Source organism: Euprymna scolopes, chromosome 12 (assembly GCF_053919585.1).
Source record: "Euprymna scolopes isolate OS-2025 chromosome 12, ASM5391958v1, whole genome shotgun sequence".
Taxonomy (NCBI): domain Eukaryota; kingdom Metazoa; phylum Mollusca; class Cephalopoda; order Sepiida; family Sepiolidae; genus Euprymna; species Euprymna scolopes.
In genome coordinates, this window is record NC_136493.1 from 105,642,547 (window position 1) to 105,647,797 (window position 5,251).

Genomic DNA, 5,251 nt, shown 5'->3' on the forward strand with positions numbered 1-5,251 from the left:
ACTTCTTTCAAAATAGAAACAAATATATAACGTTTTTGCCGTGAGATAGATTTCGAACTGATAGTAAAAACCTATTACATTTTAGACTAATAATTTTCTATCTAAGAGGGACAGACTAGGGCTATATCTACCAGGTCACATTCGGCAACAATGCTCCATGCATGGGGGAATGGTTATTGTATTGATATAGAATTTTTTAAGAGGTGAGTATTATTTATAGTACATTAGTAAAAACCCACATTTTTGCCGGCAAGCTTGGCAATGCCCCCGATATATTTGTTCGAAAACATGTTGCTTGGGGGGGGTTAAGCCGATCTGTTTAAATGATTAGCTCTCATGCAGGCTGCTATTTATCATTTTCAGCTCAATACATTCTCGATATATTTATAAGATAGTGTCGCATTTGTAAAATACAATTTATTTTTTATTTAAAAAAAATATTTTGCTTACTGTGACAAAAAATTAATAATATCACAATATAGCTTACTACCAAGATGACTGATAAGATAAAGGCCATAAATAGTTTAGAACATTTACATCTAAAATAGAATTCAGAAGTATTATGAAACGAGCATAATGACTGCGAATTATTTGAGTTGGGGTTGATAATGTATATATTTTTGATGGTTAAGTACAATTATTCGGAGGTCACATTGGTTGGTAAGTTTTAAATATGGCACATAATTTGAGAATCGTAGTAACAATAACACACCTTCAAACTTTCGTAAATATCGGATCCGGGTCCAGTAACCATTTTTTGTTAGTTATGTAGTAAGTTAAATAAATAACTACTTTTCTCATATCCAAGGAATAAGAACTTTGATACCTTATGAATTATATTAAATATTACATAGGTATTTTATTTTAACGCAAATTAGCAATAAATGAATAAGTAAAGGAAATTAAATAAATTGTTTGTGAATAATTTCCCAAAGGTATTTCCTCTCAAATATTTTTTACCGGCAATACGCAGAATTACCGTAGCTCTCATTGTTTTCTCCTTTGCAGTCTTGTTTCTACTTTGATTATTTCGTTTCTGCCCCTTTTATTTGATTGTTGAATTCTTCGTACTAGACTTAAACAGAATAAACAGATACACATTCACATCCTTTTTCTCCTTTCTCTTTTTTTGCCGTTTCTTTTTAAATAATTGCATTTCCGTAATAACAGTAATGCAGAAGCATCTATATTAGTTTTCTTTTGTAGTAGAGTAGTACTATTTTTACTCTATTACCAAGTGAGAGATAGGATGAAAGAGTAAAGAAATCGAGAAAAAAACAGAGGGAGAATGAGTAGCAAACGAGAAAGAGTTAAGGAATCGAGAGAGAGAGAGAGAGAGAGAGAGAGAGAGAGAGAGAGAGGGGAAGAGAGAGAGGCTCGTACCGTTCAGCCTCTCCTGCTGCTCCTTCATCACTTAGCACGCATTGTGTACACTGCAACTCGCACGTCCGGCCACTATGACGACTACCGCAACTACTCCCACTACCACCCACAAACTACTATCACTACTGCTCCCGTCTCCCGTATTAGTGCCAGTTAGAATCGTGGAGGGGTCGGGTGTTCATTATGGTGGTGGTCAACTGGTTTAAGGTAACAAACTCTTGCTTAGCTATATACTACTGTTAGGCATAGTAGAAGTAGTAGCAGTAGTAGTAGTAGTAGTAGCAGCGGTTTTTAGTATTGGTAGTAGCCGTAGTTGTGGCGGTGGTGGTGGTGGTAGAAGTAGTGATTTTTTTTGTTGTTGTTGAAATACAGGGGGTGACGGATACCACGGCCAGTCAGCAAATGAAGTTATAGCCGGCAGTGATGTCGGTCTGTTGGTAGTAAATACACGGGATTCCTTACTACAACGACCAATTCACAAGAACTGACTCTGCTGAATGGAGCAAAACAAACTAAGCACTCACACACACACACACACAAAAACAAGAAATACAAAAACGCAGCAACTAGTTTTAGCACAAATTAAAAAAAAAATAAACATATTACTAGAATAATACAAAAACATGTAAAAAATGTAAGTAAACTAACAAAATAGTAAATAAAAAATACTGCGACATATATAGCGCATGCTTATATTTATTAGCATCTAAAACTAAAGTTTTCCAACAAGCATTATTATTTTCAGATATTTATTGAAAAGAAATGTTCTCTTATTTCGTAATATTCTAAACTGTCAAACACATTTTTATTTAGTTATCTACTACATATTAAAAGAAAAGAAACACTTATAATAAGTTATAGAGTCAAGCAACAGTCATGTATACAGATTCCTGAGCAACCAAAACAAACGCATATAAATTATTTGTTTTAAGCATACAGTATATATATATATATATATATATATATATATATATATATATATATATATATATATATATATATATATATATATATATATATATATATATATATATATAATATATATACATATATATATATATACTGTTTTAATATATAATTATCCAATGGTAATATGCATATAAGGGCGAACTTGACGTAAATGCTGACCACCACCAGAAAGCTTACCGACTAGCCATTCTATTAAGATTACTTTTAAAAAATTTCTATCTGGCCCTCTTCATTTAGCGAACGAATATTTTTAGCGATCGCTTAATGTTAGGAAGCTGCGAAAGGTCAGCTTTTTTTTTTTTTTTTAGATAAATTGCATAAAAAAATTAAAACGAATAATAACCAAATGGAGGATATACTACTTTGAAAACAATAACTACAGTGTGATTTCTGCATCAAGGACGTCGGAGGATTGATAAATTTACCAAATTTGAAAAAAAAAAAAAAAAAAGTCTGATCGAAAAAAACAAAAATCTGTGTTCTTTGCAAGAAAAGACAACAACTATATATTTTGCTTTTATTTCGTCACTTTCCTAATAACACTTTTTGTGCTTTTCTTAGAACTTTGATCCAGTTCAGTTCTTGTATTCCGAGCTTTCTAGGAGCTTCCTATAGCATCGCCTCACACCTCATTTCTTCCCTCTCAATATCTCTCATTTCCTTAGTATTATTATTTTTATAATACATCTACGTCTATATATTTAAGTCTCTATCTCTATCCATTTATCTAACTTAATGTTCCGCATGTCTATCTACATCTCGCCTATACATTCAACACTAATCGCCCCGATCTTTCGTTTTCTCTTTCTTTAACAAGGCTTCAAAATAACCATTTCTCCAAGCATCAACACCAGTGTCAATAATAAGGGTAGTAACCCTAACCTTTACCCTTACCCTAAACACCCATCATTAATACAACAGTGCGAAGCGCAACAGAAACGAACGGCTGGAAATAGGATCAATATAAACCAAGGGCTATCTACTTACTTACCAATACCATTACCAGTATATCCGAATCTACCAATACAGATTGTTTTACAAAACACTGATGAATGAGCCTTCCCTACATAAGGTAAGTCACTTTAACTTTCAGTTTTAAAATCGTAAAGTGTACAGAGTGCAGGAAAGGGAAGGAAGCGTTACTAGGGAACAGCATTGGATATCTATTTATTCATTCATGGAATTAAAAAAAAGAAATAATACAAGGAATAAAATAAAAAGGAAGTTTTGCAATTTACTTCGTGAAAATGAAAGCGAATTGTGTGTGTATATACACAGATATATCTACAAATATCTACATGTATATATAATATATACGCATGTATATATACATATGTGTACATATTTTTACATATATGTACATGTATATATATATATATACATATGTAAGTATATATATGCATATGTAAGTATATATACATATATAAGTATATATACATATGTAAGTATATATACATATATACATATATATATATATACATATATACACATATACATAAATATATATGCATACACATATATATATATACATCTATATACACATAAATACACACACACATATATATATATACATATATATATATATGTATGTATATATATAATTGTGTAATGTGACACTAATTATACAATACAAGTACATTGTCGCTGTTCGTTAAATAGGCTGTAGAAAACGCATAACACTGATTTGGCATGTACATTTTTATAATAGTAATACTTTAATTAATCCTAAATTATTTATATATTTTAAAATCAGTTCTCCATTTCGAATGTTTCTGGAAAACAGTTGTAATATATAGTTTATCACTAATGATGTCTGAAAACTGTGTTCACTGCACTCCCTTCAGAGGCGCTACACAAGCCTTTGATTTAGCGGACATAATTTACTCTCTGTTAATATAGCCCAATAATTGATTATTTTCTGCAACCCCAAACAAAATAAGCATCTTACTAAGCACTATGAAAATTAAAATGAAACGATGCGTATAAATATGAATTCCTACTACAGCTAACATATTTTTTACCTTTATTTACAGCAAAATAACAACACAAATAGTATGATTTAGATTGATGGGGCTACTATTTTGAGATTAAGCTTTCTTTTCACTATATAGGGAGTTGAACCGCAAAATGTATGTAAGCATGGCATTCAAAATTCAGCAGATAACTAAAGTCAGTAAAGCAGAGAATTGAATGGAAATCCCAATTTCAGCGGTAAGAGAACTTTCAAGCCTGTACGAAGATCTAAAATGAAGTGGTGGGATTTTGCTACCTCTTGGGTTAGATGTGGCGCTTTACATCGAAGGAGGCACAAATGCTACACCTGCTAATTTATTGATTTCCAATAGGATAAAACCAACTTTATTTTATGGTATAGAGTAAATTATATTCTACAATATGACTTATTTTTGGTATATTTCATAATTAAATTTTTAAACATTAATATCTGTTGTAAATTATTACTTTGAGTTTTACTTTATTTAAACAGAAAACAAATCAACATGGCCGTAATAAAACGGATGAGTGAACGCAACAGTTTCACAAGTACAAACATAGAACTTATAAACGTATGTAAAAATAAAGATATTGTTCCTCCCCGTATAATATTTTTCAGCCATCATTATTTAACCTTCTCTTACAATACAACGAAATTGAAAATAATTTATCCGTCTATTTTTACAATAAGTCATGTCCCAAATCAATAAGTGTACTCTATGCCGTGCGGTTTAACGGAATATGCACATTTTAGGAACTAAGACAATCACACGATCACGCATATGAGAGCAAACAACCGGAGCAGAGCACACCCGCATAGAAGGAGGGAAAGAAAGAATACGAGAGCGAGAAAGAAAGAGAGAGTCTCTTGACCAACAACTGACACAAAGGCCACACATCCTAAAAC

General features: G+C 31.6%; 1 protein-coding gene across 9 annotated transcripts in view; it reads left to right on the forward strand.

Annotated features, from left to right (window-relative positions):
- Positions 1-2,641: 2,641 nt before the first annotated feature.
- Positions 2,642-5,251, forward strand: part of LOC145291447 (uncharacterized) — a 551,809-nt gene continuing 549,199 nt past the window's right edge. For 6 of the 9 annotated variants that reach the window (XM_080137300.1, XM_080137302.1, XM_080137296.1 and 3 more), the window contains exon 1: positions 2,643-3,424. The gene's annotated coding sequence lies outside the window, so the exon portion shown is untranslated. Of the gene's footprint in view, positions 3,425-5,251 lie in introns of all 9 variants that reach the window. The other 3 variants (XM_080137303.1, XM_080137298.1, XM_080137297.1) reach the window with 1 other exon arrangement.